A 20,510-nucleotide genomic window follows, 5' to 3' on the forward strand; every position below is an offset into this window, starting at 1 on the left:
ATATTGATGTGGGTATTTTCTCACTCACCTTATATGTAGAAGCCCCTCAGCCAGTTCCTAGATTCCTTTCAGAGGCTGTTTCATGTGTCGCTGAACATTGGGTACATCTGTGGGATGAGGGAGATTCAGGAGCCTGCTATGTCACCATCTTTTGGCCTCTCGACACCTTTATCCTTAGAATGAAAGAAAACTAATCAGATGATTTGGCACCACCTCCATTGTACGTGGGTGCTGTACTTCATGACTGAAACACAAGAATGTCAGTGTTCTGTAACCAGACCCAACAAAAGGAAAATGCAACTTACCCTTCTTTTGTTATACAATCATTACAATGTAGTTGTGATCAATTTAGATAAATTTATCCTTACACATACACATACCTATTCATACGAGTGGGAAATTCCCTCAAAGAATGAAATGATTTGTCTTCGTCAAAAACAGTCATACAATGAATCAATTCTACTTAATAAAACAGAAGTTTTAATTTTTGTGACCTCATTGATTATTTAATACTAGTGGCCCAGTGCTCAAAATTCATGCATGGGAGGGTGGGTGTCCCTCAGACCGGCCTGGACCCTCTCCAATCTGGGACCCCTCAGAGGATACTCCTCTCGCAATCTGGGACCGCTGGCTCCTAACTGCTCACCTGCTTGCCTATTTGACCCTAACCACTCTGCATGCTGGCCTCATCTCCCCCAACTGGCCCCTCTGCTGGCCTGATTGTTCCCAACTATTCCCCACTGCTGGCCTGCTCACATCCAACTGTCCTCCTCCCCCAGGTGGCCTGCTCGCCTCAAATTGCCAGCCTAATCATTCCTATCTGCCCTCCCCTCCTGGCCTGATCACCCCTAACTGCCTTTGCCTTGGCTCCAACACCATGGCTTTGTCTGGAAGGATGTCCAGGTCTCCCGGTCTAATTAGCATATTACCCTTTTATTAATATAGGTTATAAAACAAATAATTAGAAATTATTCATACAAAACAGAAAAATTAGAAAAAGAAGGGAGAACAGACTAGTCATTTTCCTACCACTCAGTTACAAGCAGAGGTAATTTTTTAGGTGCTTTTCCTCACAGTACTTGTTTCGTTCAGCACTGATTAAAAAAAAAAAATTCCTTATAATGTATATCTTTAACCTCAAGGACATCGCTTCAGTATGAGAACAGAGCCTGTCATTTTGAGTCAGATTTCTTTTATCTTTATTTTGAAATGAAACATGACTTCTGTGTAATATTTCATATAGTAGACAAGCTTTGTAGATAAAATTAAAGTTTTTTAGAAGGTTTTTCAATAATATCTGCCATAGATTTTGATAAGTCCTTATTGAGGCCCTTCTTTTAGGAAAAAGAATAAAGTTTGGAAATTTGCAGGAAATAAGGAGGTTGGGGAACACAACACAGAGAATGAAATTAGGTCTTTAATTAAATGACTGGCAGTACACTCCATAAAAGTCAATAAAATACCTATTGATAGTTGAAAGAAAGAAAATTCTGTAAAGAAGAGACAGCACTCATCAATATATAATGATGGCATTGTCCTTCAGTAACGAGGGAAGTGGATTTGGGTGTGAGTTCATTAGTTAGCTCCCTCTGTTGCCAGAAAAAGGCCTTTATGGATATTTCTCTGTAGCATCCTGCTGACAGACAGTAATAGTATTCTCAGAATGCCCCTTGATAAACTACAGCCTGAAATTTAAGAGCTGTCTTTATCACCTAAGTTCATTTATGATTTTATATAAATGAACTTAGGTGATAAAGGAGAATTTACCCTAAAATACATTTAATGATCCAAACTAGATGCATGGGTGACTGATTCCCTGGACATACACCTAAACCAGGGGTCGGCAAACTCATTAGTCAACAGAGCCAAATATCAACAGTACAATAATTGAAATTTCTTTTGAGAGCCAAATTTTTTAAACTTAAACTTCTTCTAATGCCACTTCTTCAAAATAGACTAGCCCAGGCCATGGTATTTTGTGGAAGAGCCACACTCAAGAAGCCAGAGAGCCACATGTAGCCCACAAGCCATGGTTTGTCGACCTAAACTCATCATCAGGGCTGGCTTCTTGGAGCATGACCTGTATAGTAGCACAGGGCCACATGCTGGATTTGATGCTCACTTGTTTTCCATTCTGATTCTAAATAATTTTTGAACAAGTGGCCCACTTATTTATCTTGAGATGTCCCCTATGAATTATGTAGGTTGGCCTGTATGCTGTTTAGTTTTCGGTATATCCACAAATAGAAATTAGTATTGCTGAGATTTATTTTTTAAAATTGTGTAAGACTGAAGCATATTGCAGGTGATACTTCATTGCTTCTTTTCTGGGTTGGTATCAAAGTACTGGAATGGCATTATGACCTTATGTTCTCCTTAAAAAAGGGGGTTTCCTCTTTTTTCTCCTTTTTCTAGCCTCATCAATTCTCTTCTTCTATATTCAATTTGCTTTGCTTAAAGTGTATAAAATCCCATTTCATTACATTACGTTTTCATTTGTGTAAAATGTTTGTCGTACTAAAGATGTTTTATTGTTATTGTATATTGAAAAAGAAAAAGACCATGAATGATGAAAATTAAAATAGACTAAATGTATTTTTCTTCTTAACTATTTTATGAATTATATACAGATATTCAAGTGTATAATGTTTGAATCAATTTCATAACATTCTAGGGCTCTCCAAAGGCCCATGGTAGTCCTTTTATTTACAACCGTTTTCATTTGCATAGCTTCTGTATATTGTGAACAATTACATTAGCTTAATCATAACTTTAATTAGAAAACAATTATAGCAACAATAATTATACTTAATTTCACATTTTGATTTGACTATAAGATAGAGATCACACATTCTTACTAAACAACCCTTCCATATTTATACTGAATCATAAATGAACTTTAACAGGTTAGATAAAGCTCCAATTTCTGCCCTTACAAGTAATTCCAATTATGCTCATGTGTTATGGTTGTAGTTTTAACTGTGATACCATCCTGAGTCTTAGGGGAATAAAATACGTGGAATCTACTCTTCTCACAGGCATACCTCTTGTTTGGCCCTATCTTTTCTCTGCCCCACATAGATTATTAATGTTGACAGCGAGTCTCACATTTCCCTTAGCTATTATAGCCAGTCTCATTAGTTAATGTTTTCTATTTCTACCTATTCTCCCTTTGTATTCTTATTACTGGCATTACTTGGATCTTTCTTCATCTAGCAGAGGTACAGATTTCAAAATACATCATAAAATGTTAAATGTGTTTTCCTTTGCTAGGGCTGCCATAACAAAGTACTGCAGACTGGATGGCTTAAACAATAGGTACTTCTGGAAGCTAAAAGTTCAAGATCAATGTGATGTAGGCACATTGGCAGTAATTGGGTGATATATCCATACTCTTGGTTATGATGTCCAAGACTGTAGCTGCCAAAAGTATGTGGTTACTGAGCACTTGAAATGTGGCTATAAGTACAAAATATGTACACGGTTCTAAAGATTGAATCTCTCTCCCAAAATAAATTATCTGATTAATAGTTTTTAATATAGATTGCATATTGAAATGATAATATTTTAAATATATATGCCTCATATTTTATTATGTTATTTCATGTTGTTAGAAAATTGTATTAAGATTACCTTTCCCTTTGCTTTTTAAAATGTGGCTTCCAGAAAATTTAATATTACATACCTGTCCCACATTTGTGGCTCAATTTATATTTCTATCAGATAATGCTGCTCTAGCATCCTCATATTTAGGGGAGATGATATCAACCCCCTTGGAGTATTTGACCAAAGAGCAGGAGGAGTCACATCCATTCATAGTCACTTAAGCCAGTTTGTCTCATATTCTGGTTATTTCTTTTTCCCTGAAACATGATGAGACCTCAATACCTATATTTTCTCTTTATAAGAATCCTTCAGTATAGAATCTTTTGTGGCAACCTAATAGATCCTACCTAAATATTGGCTGAAATTTCTAGCTCTAAATCTGTGATTTTATACAGTTACATAGTTTTAGAATACATCATCGTGGCAAGGTTAACTTAAAAATTACACAAAATAATCACTTAAAATGTGAGGGGAAAACAAAACTGCCCTGAGAAAACAAGTATGTACTATTACTATTGTAATTTTTACTTCTGTAGTAGACAGTTGAGGAAAGAATGCCTGGTTTGCATTAGGCAGTTTCATTGATAATATCTTCTGCTATGTTTGACAGTCTTGTACCCATTTTATAGATCAGCTAATGAGATTAGGAAGAGTTCACTAACTTTCTTATGGTTATATAACTCATCAGTTGGCAAGAGGGAGGCTTGATTCCAGTTTTGTCAGACTCCCTAGCTTAGGTCTTTTTTTACTGTGGAGGTTCAGAATGAGTCACCCCAAGATGTGCCTCTGGGGTATGTAGATTGTTTTGAGCTAAAGGCAATTGTTAGCAGCAGGCTCAAGGAATTTCTGCTCCTTCCTTAATTACCTAGAAGATCTTAATTAGAGGCCTTGCTCATAATAAGTGATTATTAGAAAGAACATGTTTTTTTAAACTATTCATAGGGCAGGGCAAACCTTCTAACTAAGCATCTGCTCTCCTTATAGTCTTGAAACTATTCTTAGAAGCCCCCTAGGCACCTTACCTCATCCCTTGATGAGAATGTCTTATATACCTAGACTCCCTTTCTACCTCCGAGTCTCTGCTGAATGTGGGGTCTCTGACTCTCTCATGTATGCAGGGTTCCCATCCATATGTATCTATTAAATTTAGTTATTTTCTCTTGTTAATTTGTCTCATGTCTATTTCATTATCAGACCAACCAGAAGAAACTTGAGGATAGAGGAAAGTTTGTTCCTCCCCCACACCATTCAACTATATCTATAAGAATGGAATTCCAATATCTAATGGGCATTTTACTTTTTTTTTATGGTTGAAACAAGTTACTTTTGAAAAAAAATTCACGGTCATATCAAAGACAATATGAATATCTTATAAAAATTTGCTAAGTAACATTCTTTTGGTAAATTGGATATATGTAGCCAGAAAATGCTATGTTTTCAGATTTTTTTAAATGTTTTTTTTAAAGATTTTCAACTAGAGACAAAAGACATAAGAAAATACAATTTGAGTATTATTGAGCCCCTATGCCTGGATATATCTTAAGAACTCTTGAAATCTAAAACACAGCTGGTCAATGTATCTTGGCATCATTTGTTTTTTTAAAGCCACTCACACCTGGTTGTATTTTCAATGCTTTGGATTTTGTGGATTTACTTTTTTGCAAAAAGCACTTATGCCTAGTCAAAATTCATTCTACTCTAAATGAAGAAATCCCTAAGGTTCACAATGCATATGGCATCATAGCAATGGTTTGTGCTATGATTAAAGCAAATTATTTTTATATGACATCTATTTAAACAGTATAATATCCATTTCAAGTTCTGGAAGTAATTTTTAGTGAGCTTTTTGCTATTTCCATTAATGATGAAGTAATGGAGGACACTGATGGAGACTTAAAAATGTCTGGATTCAAATTTCTCATTAATATGGCATTTTAAAGACAAATAGTGCTATGACTGTTTCTGGTGAGGGGGGATTTATTACTTTAGATTTGAGATCACCTTTCTGTGTTTGAAACACATAAGCATAGGCTGTTGCTTCTATATATAATAGAAAAATTTAAAAATGTGATATCATATAGTTAAAATCAGCATTTCCAAAAATGTATTTTTTTTGGTTTGTTAATAGTTTATTTTTAAAGCCTAAAACTAAAAAATGATAGAAAAAAAAAACCCCACAAAAATCTAAGTGGCTTATTGTTGGTTTGCATTCTTTGTTGGCAAATAAAACTTCAACTCAAACTATTATAACCAGAAAGGAACTAGATTAACCAGACTTAGAATCCTCACCTTACTTGCTTTTGCTGTCTCTCTGACATATTTCTGTTTCCCTCTGCATATTGTTTCAGGACAGCTTGTATACAATGGTAATTGGCAGCTTAAAACTAATCTTTTTGGTATTTGTAACCAGAAAAGATATAGGGCTCTGCCTCATGAACTCAAGATAGAAAATGCTATTGAAGGATTTGAGTGACTCAGCTTGGATCATAGGTCTATTCCTAAACCAATCCTGTTATATGGATTATGAATATTTCTTATTCTCATGCCTAGAGGAGAGATCTGTAACCAAAAATAATGTCTAGGAATGTAGCATTTTCAAATGAAACTATAACAAAATTCAAAAACATCTGTACAGATTTTTCTATACTATAAAGTATCTTAGAGTCTTCAATATGCAAATACAAATTATGAGCCTGTAGAATAGGAGGATATTTTTTTTGCAACATTTTTCAAATATATCAAACAACAACTATCTTCTTCAATTTTTTGTTATCTGTCTAATAGACTTCATGAGTTCTTAAAATTCTTAATGGATGATCTAAGATATGTGTTTATAGAGTACTAGAGGCCCAGTGCATGAAATTCGTGCACTGGTGTGGAGGGGGCCTCAGTCCCACTTGCACCCTCTCACAGCCAGGGAGCCCTTGGGGGCATCCTTAGCGCTGCTGTGCTTGTCAGCCACGAGCCTGGCTTCTGGCTGAGCGGTGTTCTTCCTGTGTTGAGCATCTGCCCCCTAGTGGTCAGTGTGCATCATAGAGAGCGGTCCTTCCACTGTTTGCATATTAGCCTTTTATTATATAGGATGTGGGTGTTGGTAACTAAAATATCAGAGAGTTCAAGTTTAAATATTATCTTTTAATAAGTTTGTCTTACTGGTTCCAAGGCTCAATTCATTTAATTACCTCTTATCTTCTCAAATTGGCATCTTGCTATATTGGCAAGAATGAGGTTACTTATGTTACCTCTTGGCAGTGAAATTTGTGCTCCTTACTTTGAGTTCTTGCCAGCCTCTGCTATGGGACGACTGATCTGCCCCCTTGATTTCTTGCCCTGAGGTTTGCTAAAATGTGACTAGCAACCTTAGGGTTTATTATTTGGCCCAAATTTGGCTATTTGGACTTCTTATCCTAATTGACTCTATTTTAGCTCTTGCTCATGTTACACACTCATTTATATTGAAATGTCTTGCATTCAGTTCTTGGCCAAAGCTGTTTATTACATAATAAGGTGTTATCTGTCCCCTCACCATGGTCATTCTGTTAAAAAAAGGTCATTGGTTCTTTACTCAGCTACATTTTACTTATCCCCTCCCCTTCCCTCCTTGGGACATATGAGAATTCTGAATTCTTTTCAGAGTAGATAAGATTTGAAGGTGTTTGAGGAGTGTAAACTCAGGACTTATCTCAGCTTAACTACACTTATAGCTATGATATACCTTAAAACAGAATTCCTAAAATTTGAAGCTAATTTTACATATATAAACACCAGTAAGAAAGTTCCTTTATGACTGGGGGAGTAAGAAAAGGAGGAGACATTCAAATAGAAGAAGCAAGACAAAAAATGCATGTGTCTTAGTTCGGGAGTGAAGATAGACGACAGGCTTTGTTAAGTAGCTTGAGGGAAAAAGTCAAAGCTTTCCTGATTTACACCTTGGGGAAGAAATTTTATCCCCCCCTCCCCACCTGCCTCAGCTAAAATTATCCAATGGCTTGGCATCTCAGTTGAAAGAAATTAAAATATTGTTGCCTTGGTTTAACATGATTTGACCACTGCCATTTTCTCTGATGTCTTTTCATATCATTCTCCCCAATTACTCTACTTTAGCAACTCTAGCTTATTTGTTCTGTGCACATACCAAACATGCTCTCAACTCAGATCCTTTGTATCTGTTGTTCCTTATGTCTTGAATGCTCTTCAGAAAGTTCTTCCCCTGGCTAGCTTTTCCATGTCTTTCATTCCTCAGCATACATGTGATCTCAGGGGTATTTCCTGACAAAACACTTGAAAATTAACAGCGCCTTTACCATTTATCCTTTCAAAATATTGTTTTTTGTTTTGCCCTTTTTAATTTTTTATTTATTTTTCAAATGCTGTTGAATACTTAGAAAAATTTATCATTTTAGATTAACTGAACTTTTAGTATGAGATAATAGTTAAAAATGTGGGCTCTGGACTCAGGAAACCTGGTTTTACCAATTTTTATTTATCTTACCCAGATGAAATTTTTTAATTTCCCCAGTATGCATTTTCCTTCTTTCTGTGTCTGCAATGATAGCATCTAACTTATAGAAATTCTGTCAAAATAATACATTCATTGGACAATGTCTGGGACCATATAATTATTACTAATTATTATTTTTATTATCTATTTATATTCTCTGGAGTATAAACTGTTTGAAGGCAAGAACATTATGTGGTCTCTGCTATGTTCTCAGCACTTAGAAGAGGGACTGATACATAATAGATGCATAATATATGTTAACTAAATTCAAAAAATGAAAGAATGTTTAATACCTCAGAGATCAGGATAAAACTGTCTATTGACTTCTGAGATAATTAACTGAATTATTTGTGAAGTCAGATTATTTGATATGTGCCAACTGATTATTTACTCTGTGTTGATTGATAAATGACCCTGTGACTATAACCAAGACTAAGACTTCAGTTTGATTCACAATGTGGTTTTAGACTTAAACTCCTTAATTCCTGGAGTTTGAGAATTGGCTCCATTGTTAGTTGAATATTGACAAGTCATTAAACTTTGGCTATTCCTATGTAAGATGATGGTAAAAATATCTACATAAAATTTATTGAGAAGACTAAACTCATCATAGTGATTGGCATTTCTCTAAGAAAGGTTGGATAAATAATTTCAGACAGAAAAAAAAAATCTGTTTTTAAAAATCTACTGTGAAAGGGATACCAGTACTTCCTTAAATTACCCAATCTCATGTTTAATCATCCTTTTGGGAAATTTTTTCTCTTGCCTGAAGGTAGTTTCAGCATATCTTTTATCAAGAAAGTATTTGTTTAATAGACCACCCTCCATAGTATGCTCTAAGAAGCCCTAAAAGAGGATTTTTATAAATTTAGAGGGATCATGGATTTTTGAGATACAGAAGTTTTCTCTAAGAGTGGGGTGACCACATTCCCCTTAGGAACCATTCATCTCCCTCCACTCTCAAGTCCAACACTTCTTATGTGGAACCTAAATCCTCCTAATCTATTTAAGCCAATTTCCTGATATATATCTCATTAGGGAAGGAGAGCAGCTGGCCACCATTTTCTATATAATAAATCTTCTTATGCTTTAAAATAGTTTAAAATTGTTCATTTTTTTTCTAAGTGAGCCCCAACATCACTGCTGTTTCCTCCCCTGTTTACCTACCCCACACCCATGAAGGCCTGCTTTTTTTGACTATACCTTTAGATATGTTTAATTCTCAAACATAACCAACCATATCATTAAGTAAATAAAAATGTTGAGATTCTTATTCCTATCACCCATAGAATATAACAATTTAAAAGGCAGCTTTAACAAAATATTTTTCTTAGAGTTACACTATATAAAGTATTTATTATTTTAGGGTTAGTCAGCATTAATATAGATTTCACAGTGAGTATAAATAAATGGTATACTAAAAGCACAAAACACAGTCTTTCTTTTTTTAAAATTTATTTTTAATTTTGAAAGTATTATAGATGTCCCCTTTCCCCATCATCGATCCACTCCACTCTGCACCACTGCCAAGGCCTACTACACTCAAAAGCTGTCTTACTTAATTCTAAATAGTAAGCATAGTAAGTTTTAATGTTCACAACAGCTTCCTCCCGCCCCCATACTATCTCCCAAGCAGTGACTACTTTTTCATTGTTGATGTTATATGATCTAAAATTCTATCGCTTCTTGGCCTTTTGGCTAAGATCAAGTGTAGTATCTCTTCTTATCAGTTTAAAATTCTTATGCCACGGCTTAAAAATGTCAAAATTGGCTCAAGTAATTAATATGTGGTTTTGTTATTAGAAAGACAATAATTTAAGTGACTGATAATTTGAAAACACATTAAGAGGATACGTACTAGCCATCTGCAGATACTCTGTAGCTCACGCCATGTGGCCAGGGCATTGGCAGTGTCTCACATTGCACCTCCTAGAGGACCCAGAGCCAGTGCACACAGTGGAAAGCTTTAGTCCATGCCAGATTAAAACTCAACAACCTCTATGAGTGAAACACATCAGAGGCAGCACCAAAGCTCCACTGAACTAAGAAGCCCTGTTTCTGAGGCTAGGCCCCCACAGAGCAGTTCTTCAGTTGCTGTCAAAGTCAGTTCTCACAGCCAATCAGCATAGGGGTTAATCAGAGTGACATGCCAATAGTGATCAAGACTCAACTACAATAGGACATTGCACACAGCCCATATGGTAGCACACTCGAAGTGACCATCTCTAATAACCAGAGAGACTGTGTCAATGGGCCCTACAGGTCACCTACTTCATAAGGCCACTCTACAAAATCTGGGAGACATAGCAGCTCTGCCTAAGACATAGAAACAAATATGGGGAAGCAGCTAAAAGAAAAAGGCAAAGAAATAGGTCCCAAATGAAAGAACAGAATAAATCTCCAGAAAAAGAACTAAATGAAATGTAGGCGAGCAAACTAACAGATACAGAATTCAAAACAATGATTATAAGAATGATCAAGGAACTTAGTGAGAACTTCACCAGCATAAAAATAGGACATGGATACTACAAAGAAGAACCAGTCAGAAACAAAGAATACATTCACTGAAATGAATAGAATGCAAGGAATCAACAGAAGAGTAGATGAAGCAAAGAATCAAGTCAGTGATTTTGAATATAAGAAAGCAAATAAATGTCCAGTGAGAATAGCAAAAAGAAAAAGGTCCCCACCCCTGAGAGAGAGAGAGAAAGAGAAACCTGTAGTTCAACTTCATGTGTACCAAAATTTGCATCATGGGGATGCCAAAAGGGGGAGAGAGAGCAAGCAATCAAAAACCTCTTTGTAAAAATAATGATGTAAAACTTCCCTAATCTGGTGAATTAAATGGCCATCCAAGTCAAGAAAGTAACTATAGCCCCAAACAAGATGAACCCAAAGAGACCCACATCAAGACACATCATAATTAAAATGTCAAAAGTTAAAGACAAAAAAGAATAATAATAGCAGCAAGGGAAAGGCAGTTAGTTAACTACAATGCAGTTCTTATAAGACTGTCAGATGATTTCTCAACAAAAACTTTGCCAGCCAGAACAAATTGTCATGAAAAATTTAAAGTGATAAAAAGCAAGAACTTAAAACCAAGATTATTCTACCCTGTAAAACTATCCTTTAGAATAAAAGACATATAAAGAATTTCCCAGCAAAAAAAACAAACACAAAAAACAAAAAAAACTAAAGGAGATCACAACCACCAAACCAATATTGTAAGAAATGCTAAAAGGTCTTCTTTAAGAAGAAAAAATAAGATAGCAATTTTGAATAATAAAATGATAATAAATACATATCTATCACCAATCACTTCAAATCAAATTGAGATACAGAGCAACTGAACAGATAACAAGACTTTTACATATGCTGTCTTCAAGAAACTCACTTCAGATCAAAAGACACTCACAGACTTCATATATGGAATATTGTACCTAACAATTATAGGGTTCACACCATTTATGATTACACAAAGAGCATTTCTAAATTGACCATATATGCTTCACAACAAAACAAAGTCTTAAGAAATTTTAGAATATAGAAATCTTACAAAATACATATTGTAAAATCCCAATGTTTGAAATTGTGATAAACAAAAAAATATAAGTTAAAAAAATCACAATGGAAATTAGACAATGAAGACAAATGCTGATTGGGATAGAGTAATTTACAGAATAAATTTGTTAAATTTAAGAAAAAGTGAAAAAAAGTGAGGATAAGAAAATATACACATACGTGTTCATTTTTTGCAAAAAAAAAAAAAAAAAAAAAAAAAAACACAAAAAAAAAAAAAACCAGAAAAGAAAAAAACAAATGATTGATTCTTCTCAGAAGGTGTGTTGAAATGAAGTGCAAAGCCTGGAGAAACAGGAGAAAGAGGGGGTCAAGAGGTCTCTCATTTCTCTGAGTAAAACTTTTTCTATAGTTTTGAGTATCAGAGCCAAGTTATATTTGTTAAAGAAATTAAATCAACAAGGGATTACAAACAGACATAAGATTGTATTTCAAATGTATAAATTCGGTACACCTGTAAAAGATGAAGGAAAGAATTAACCCAAGTAACTCTAGAACCATTATTTTGATAATATACCATTAAGTTAAAAAATGAATCAAACTGTAAACAGTATCAAATTTGTTAATAAGTATCTTTTTTCATAGAGGTATGGGTTAGCTTAAATGCATATTCGTTTTTTTCTTTTTTTTTAAAATATACTTTATTGATTTTTTACAGAGAGGAAGGGAGAGATATAGAGAAACGTCGATGAGAAACATCGACCAGCTCCCTTTTGCACACCCCCTACTGGGGATGTGCCCACAACTCAGGTACATGCCCTTGACCAGAATTGAACCTGGGACCTTTCAGCTGCAGACCGACGCTCTACCACTGAGCCAAACCGGTTTCGGCTTAAATGCATATTCTAAGATTGAGCAAATATTCTTAGGAATCAGATTTCCTCATTGTCAGTAAAAGGAATTACAAATACATCAAATAAGAAGGCTAGAATGAATTTTGTGACATTTAATTAAAATTTGAGGTATCAGTATTATTTCATGCTTAGATTGACAGATAGAATGACAGATGGATAGATGGATAGGTAGATAGATAGATAGATAGATAGATAGATATACATAGAACTTAGATTTTGAAATCTCAGTTGCATTCTCTACTAAAATGCATTCAAACTCATTGGCAACATGGTTGATTCTAGTCCTGGACCTGGGAGAGTACACAATGAACCTGGCACATCTTGCTCTAGAAAGTAGGGAAGTATTAAGAAATAAATTATGGTATGTCAAAACACGCAGAAGCAAGTTTGAAAATACCACTGATCAAATCTGGATCAATTTGAGCATCAATAAATAATTATATTTATTGATAGATCATAATTCATAGATTATTTAGAATCCATGAGTTCATAATTTAGAATCCATGAGTTCATTTTGGTATAAATAAATTGATTAATTAAATGTAGAGAAAGAAAATCTTTACAGTAGAATGGCAATTATTAATTGCAGAAGAAATAATAATTCAAAAAATCAATGACTGGCAAACACTATTGTAATAATATGCAAGTGTTTGATAAAACTAAAAAGAGAAAGTTTGATGACAAGCAAGATGTTCACAAATTTTAGAAGCATCTTCCAACAGAATGCATATTAATTAAAAAAAGGAAAAATAGCAGTTATAATGCAAAAAACCTAGCAGATACTACCTTACCCAAGTGATCAAAGCTAGCATCACCAGGCATGGGACAAATCTATAGCATATGCCTCTTGGTATGTTGTGGTAAGGGTACAACATCATTTCTATGGTTGATGTTTTTGCTAAAAATGCATAAAATGAATGTAATTATTAGAAAACTATAGATAGACTGAAATTGGGGAACCTGTGAATTACATGTTTATATTCTTCACAAGTATCTATAATAATCTATAATAATAAAAGCATAATATGCTAAGTATATCTGATGTCCTTCCAGAAGAAGCCTGGGGTGCCTGGGTCCCAGGTGCCAGAGGGAAGCCAGTGCAGGCAACTGGGGGAAGGAAGGCTCTACTCTTGCATGAATTTCATGCCTCGGGCCTCTAGTGAAGATTATAAAAGACAAAAAAGGACTAAAGTGTATCTCTAGTTTAAAATAGATTAAGAAGCTATAACAATATTGATATTTCATTTCACTGCATAGTTTTCACTGTATAGATCTCACAACTCCTTAATTTATTCATAAGTATTTTATTCTTTTAGATCCTACTTATTAACAACTAGAGGCTCAGTGCACAAAATTCATGCACTTGTGAGGGAAGTCCCTCAGCTAAGCCTGCCCCCTCTCACAGACTGAGAGCCCTCAAGAGATGTCCTACTGATGGGGAGTGGGCCTAACTGTAGTTTGGCCTACCTCTGTGGGAGTTGACTGGGCTGATCAGGGGAAGGCACCAGCTCCATCACCCTACTGCTGCTGCCACTGTCACAGCTGCCAAGGTGTTCTCATTAACATGGACTTCACCATGAAAAAATGAGAACTTTCTTTAGGCACTTTCAAGATGTGTCTTTCATAGGATATGACATTTCTTTCTTTGTTTTTTATCCTCACCTGAGGATATGTTTCCATTGATTTTTAGAGAGCTTGGAAGAGAGAGGCAAAGACAGAGAGAAACATCAGTGTGAGAGGAACACTTTGATTGGTTGCCTCCTGCATGAGACCTGACCTGGGCCCTGGCCAGGGAGAAGCCTGCAACCTAGGTACATGCTCTTGATCAGAATTGAACCCAGACCCTGTGATCGGCAGGCCAAGACTCTATACTAGGGGTGTTGAACTCAATCAGAGAAGGGGCCAAAATCTAAAATCCAGCCTAAATCGCTGGCCGAATGGTTTACTGAACAGTCATAAACTGTCATTGTGATGGAAACGCAGCGGAGTGCAGTGATGACAGCGCGGTGCGGGCCACATTGCAAGGCCTGGCGGGACGGATTTGGCCCGCGGGCCTTGTGTTTGACACATGTGCTCTATACACTGAGCAAAACCGGCTAGGGCAGGATATGAAATTTCTTAGCCCCTCCAGCAGCAGACCTTATTTTTTCCTCCAGGAGTGAGGTGGGAAAACCCTAGATCACCTTCTTGCATTCTTATTACTCAAGTTACCAAGAACACTGTGAGAGACAGCTTACAGGGAGCTTAGCCAATGAGTCTTCAGAAAAGGTGTTTCTGCCCTAACCAATTTGGCTCAGTGATTAGAGCATCAGCCTGCAGACTGAAGGGTCCCAGGTTCGATTCCGGTAAAGGGCATGTACCTTGGTTGTGGGCACATCCCCAATGGGAGGTGTGCAGGAGGCAGCTGATTGATGTTTTTTTCTCTCATCGATGTTTCTAGCTCTCTATTTCTCTCCCTTCCTCTCTGTGAAAACTCAATAAAATATTTTTAAAAAAGAAAAAGAAAAGGTGTTTCCTCTGAAGCTCATGCACAGAGGATCCCCTGCATTGTGTCTGCAGGGTTTCTGTCCACTGGGCTGGGGGCATGGACCAAGCCACACTGCTGGGGGGTGTACCCCCAGCCCAGTGGCCCTGCTTTCTGTCAGCTGGGCTTCTGTCTACTGGGCCGGGGGCGTGTCCCAAGCCGCACAGGGCACAGTGGCTCTGAGCAGCCCCTGGCCCAGAGTCTGTCCGCTTGGTGGCAGTGGCTCAGAGCTCATCCCCACCCAGCGCCCGCTGGGCTCCTGTCTGCTGGGCCAGGGGCATGTCCCAAGCCGTACAGGGCATCCCAGCTTATGTTTTCGCTTCTTGTGGTAGGGCTTTCTCTTGCCCCAGGTCTTGTGGCACCTTGCCAGTTGTCCTGAGAGAATCTCATGGTTTGGTGCTGGCTTGAAAGTGCTACATGTCTCTGTTTTTTAAAACAATTGTAAACACTTTAGCTTATTTTCATTATTACTCAGAGTAAAACTCAAGAATTTGTTTAGAATCTTTAAAAATGCAGCCTTATTTTTCTGGGGCATGCTCAAATTTTGTATTTCTATTATAGCCCTTCTCTGGGTATGTATTGATAAAATTTTAGTTTTCTTAGGACTTCAAAATTATATACAATATATATTTCTCAACAAGGTGTCTAGAGAGGGGCCAACTTTCAACAATTTGTGGCGCATTATCAAATTATTTTCCCAGTTGGACTATTGAGAAGTTTCTTTTCTACAATCCAAGAGTTTATGCACACAGCTTTTGGAATAAATTGTTCTGACTCACTGTCTATTTCTACATTACATATCTACTTTTATGTCCATGTGACTTTTACATGGTCCAGTGGTAGAGATGCTATAAGTAAGGCATCTGAAGTATGCCTGTTTTCTTTTTCTTTACCCAACTAGAAAATTTAGAACTTAGCAAAAGTGATTTTATTCACCATATTTCAATAAAGTCATAGAATATTATGACTAAAAAATCTAGTTTATATCTTATGCATTCTCCTAAATAAGCAGTAATTTATAAACCTATGGCAGGCAAGATGGAGTTAATGCATGATCACTGGTGCATGCCCTTGAGAAGGAATTATTATGGATAATGCCCTGCAAAACAAGGGGAATGAAAAGATGGACAGCCTATGGCACTAGGTTGTAAAGCTAAAGCGGCGATAAAAGGAGGGGGGGAGGTGATGCAAGTGTCAGGAAGCAAAACAGAAGGAATGGAAACCAGATAGGAAGGGCATTTTCTTATTTGGAATGAGACAGGAAGGATATAAATAATTTAATTAAAATAACTAATTTATCTTCCTATTCAAAGTTTGAATTACTTTCTTTGTTTAACACAAAGCAGGAGTAAAATATGACAATAGAAATACATTTCTATTATTAGTAGTAGTAAAATAATAATATTTGAATGATGATTTAAGAGCCTAGACTTGTGTTAAAATTTGTTATACATTTTTCTACCCTACTGCTCATTACTCATAAGTAATTTATAAAATGATTGTTAATTTTATAAATAAGCAAAACAGGCAGAGTGAGGTAAAGCAAATTTTATAAAGATCACAGAATAAAGTAAGCCCAGATTTAAACTTGGACAATGTCAGCACTTGTAATTAACATGCTTTATGAAATAACTTGATAATTATAAAACAATGACCAAAAAGTAATAACAAAATATTATAGATAGCTTTAACTAAAAAAGTTGAGTAAATAAAAATTTATAGAAAATAAACTATGGGTTAAGTTCTACACCAGAACTTAGTAATTTTTCACTTATTTTTGTTTTACTTAGTCCCCATAAAATTTAATAATTTTTCACATATTTTTGTTTTGCTTAGTTCCCATAAAAATTTTTGTAAGTAGATGGTGCCAGCTAATAATTACTTGGGCTCATTTTGTTTTTCTTATTTTGAATCAATGATATCTCTATGCTCCATTCCTCTAAGAAACTACCAAATTATTTTCATTTTTTTCTTCTAACTTGCTTTAAATATTTTTTTATGGTAAAATATGCATAACCCAAGTTTACTTTTAGCAACATTTAGTACATTTACAGTGTTCCACAACCATCACCATTACCTAGTTTCAGAATATTTCCATCATTCCAAATGGAAACCCCATACACTTTTGTTGTTGTTGTTGTTGTTGTTGGTTTCTTTAAAAGGTGTCCTTTATTTATTTATTTTTTATTGATTATGATCTCACATAATTGTCCTTATTCCCCCATTCCCATCCCAAACCCCTCCCTAGATATGCCCCCCCCCCCCCGTTGTCCATGGCCACTGGCTAGGCCCATATGTATGCACACAAGTCCTTTGGTTGATCTCTTCCCCTTACCCCCGTCCCCCCTTATAAGGAACTATCTGGCATTGAAATTGGGACCCCATACACTTTAAGCAGTCTTCTCATTTTCTCCTACTTCAGTCCCTGGTAACCATTAATCTGCTTTCTGTCTCTGTGGATTTGCCTATTCTGGATATTCATATAAATAGAATCCTACAACATGTGGGTTTTTATGTCTGGTTTCTTTCACTTGGCCTAATGTTTTCAAGGTCCATCATGTTTAGTACTTAAAAATACTCCATTCCTTTTTATGGCTGAATGATATTCTAGTATTTGGATGTACCATGTTTTGTTTATGCATTCATCAATTTATGGACACTTGGTTCATTTACTTGATTTTCTTGATTTGGCTATAGTGCTGCTATGAACATTCATGTGCACGTTTTTATTTGAACATATGTTTTCAATTATTTGGGGTATGTATCCAGGAGTGGAATTGCTGAAACACATGGTAATTTTGTGTTTAACTTATTGAGGAATGGCCAAACTGCTTTCCACAGTGGTAGCATCATCTTACATTTCTATCAGCAAGTGTAGAAAGATTCCAGTTTGTCCATATCCTCATGAATACATGATATTTTCCATGTTTTTGGTAGTTATCCTTAGTAAATGTAAAATATTTTCTCATGGTGGTTTTTGTTTGCATTTAGCTACTAGCTAAAGATGTTGAGCATCTTTTCATCTGCTTGTTGACAATTTATATATTTTCTTTGGAGAAAACATCTACTTAAGTCATCAAAGTCCTTTGTTTATATTTTAATTAAGCTGTTGGTTCTTTGTTGTTGAGTTGTAAGAGTTCTTCATATATTGCAATTTTAGATCATTATCAGATATATGATTTGATTCTATGTTTAAGTCTACCAATTCTTTATTTTTTTTTAAATATATATTTGCATTGATTTCAGAGAAGGAGTAAGGGAGAGAGAAAAAGAGAGAGAGAGAAAAACACATGTCCTGACTGGGAATTGAACCAGTGATCCTTTGGTGCATGGGACGACATTTAACCAACTACTCCACACTTTCCAGGGCTGCTAATTCTTTCTTTTGCATGCTCAAATCTGCTGTTCAACTCCTGAAATAAAATTTTAACTTCAGCTTTGTACTTCTCAGCTGAGAATATTTACTTGGTTCTTTAAAAATAATTTATATTTCTTTATTGATAGTCTCTATTTGTTTTATAAATTAGTTGCTCTGTAATTATTCTTCTGTGTTGCTTTGACTTTTTTCAGTGGTTTCCTTTAACTCTTTAAACATAATTAAGAATTTATTAAAATATTTGTTAACTCCAATGTCTGGGTTTCTTCAAGGATGATTTCTGCCCTTCCTTCCTTCCTTCCTTCCCTCCCTCCTTTCTTCTTTTTTCTGTCTTGTGATTTTTATTCTATTTTTATTTGTTGTTGTTTAATAGGCTCTACTTTTCTAGTCTCAGATTTTTATTTTTTGGTTAAAACTGGGAAAATTTGAGTTTTATAATGTGACTAGGGGCCAGGTGCATGAAATTCATGCACTGGGGGGGGGCACTCAGCCCAACCTGCCCCCTCTCACATACTGGAAGCCTTCAGGGGACGTCCTACTAACAGCTGAGGCCTGCTCCCCAAGGCCTAAGCTGCAGTCTGGCCCGCCTTTGTGGAAGGCAATCTGGCTGATCAGGGGAAGGTACCAGCCCCATCACCCCGCTGCTGCAGCCATTGCCAGTCACCACAGTCAGCAAGGTGTTTTCATCAACACGGACAGCAGTCCCTTCACCAAGAGAAAAAGACAACCTTCTTTAAGCATTTTCAAGATGTGTCTTTTATAGGATATGCATTTCTCTCTCTCTCTCTCTCTCTCTCTCTCTCTCTCTCTCTCTCTCTCTCTCTCTCTCTCTCTCTCTCTTTTTTCCCCTCTCCCTCCCTCCCTCCATCCCTCCCCCTCTCTCTCCCTACCCCCCCTCTCTTTTTCCCTCTCTTTTTCCCTTTCTCCATTTCTTCCTTCCTTCCTTCCTTCCTTCCTTCCTTCCTTCCTTCCTTCCTTCCTTCCTTCCTTCCTTCCTTCCTTTTTTTTCTTTCTTCTCCTCACCTAAGGATATGTTTCCATTGACTTTTAGAAAATGTGGAAGAGGAAGGGAAAGACAGAGAGCAACACCAAAGTGAGAGGAACACTTTGATTGGTTGCCTCCTGCGTGAGCCCTGATCTGGGCCCTGGCCAGGGAGGAACCTGCAACCTAAGTACATTCCCTTGATCAAAACTGAACCCAGACACTGTGGTCAGCAGGCCGAGGCATTGTTCACTGAGTCAAATCATGAGAGAGAAAAACACATGTCCTGACTAGGAATTGAACTAGGGCAGGATATGACATTTCTTAGCTCTCCAGCAGTGGACCTTCATTTTTTTTCTCCAGAAGTGTGGTGGAAAAGCCCTAGATCTCTTTTTTGGATTCTTATTACCCAAGTTACTAAGAATATTACCAGTGGCATACAGGAAGCTTAGCCACTTAGCCAATGTGCAGTCAGAAAAGGTGTTTCCTCTATAGTTCACACCAATCTTAGGCTGGGCCCTGCCCAGGCCTAATTCCTCTGGCTACAGCTTTAGGCCTGGGCAGGGGCCCTCCAGCTCCCTCTGATAATTGGCTCTACCTCTGCCCAGGCCTGCCCAGGCCTGCCCAGGCTGAGAGCCTCTTGTGCAGGAACGGACCCCCAGCTCCCTGCAATCTATCGCAGGGGGTCTGCTCCTGCCCAGGCTGAAAGCAGACCCCCCAGCTCCCTGCAATCTATTGCAGGGGGTCCGCTCCTGCACCAGGTCAAAAGCCTCACCTTGGCCTTGAGTAGGAGTGGAGCCCCAGCTCCCTGTGATGTATCACTGGGGGTCCGCTCCTGCCCAGGTCTTACCTCACAATGACCTGGATGCCAGGATGTTCCTGGGACACAGATGCTGGGCACCTATGTATGCAAATTAATGCCATCTTGTTTGGGTTAATTTGCATAGTCACTCTGATTGGCTGAGGGCATAGTGAAGGTATGGTAAATTTACATGTTTATTATTAGGTAAGATAATGCTAAAAAATCAGATTCTCCTTTCCCCACCCTCACTAGTTTTACACTGTTACTCTTTAGTTGTCTACAGTCA

The 20,510-nt window shown here is 36.7% G+C and overlaps 1 pseudogene; it reads left to right on the forward strand.

The window, feature by feature from the left end:
- Window positions 1–9,785: 9,785 nt before the first annotated feature.
- Window positions 9,786–9,923, forward strand: LOC118713871 (annotated as a pseudogene).
- Window positions 9,924–20,510: the final 10,587 nt, after the last annotated feature.

This window comes from Pipistrellus kuhlii, unplaced genomic scaffold (genome assembly GCF_014108245.1).
Source record: "Pipistrellus kuhlii isolate mPipKuh1 unplaced genomic scaffold, mPipKuh1.p scaffold_m20_p_9, whole genome shotgun sequence".
Lineage (NCBI taxonomy): Eukaryota > Metazoa > Chordata > Mammalia > Chiroptera > Vespertilionidae > Pipistrellus > Pipistrellus kuhlii.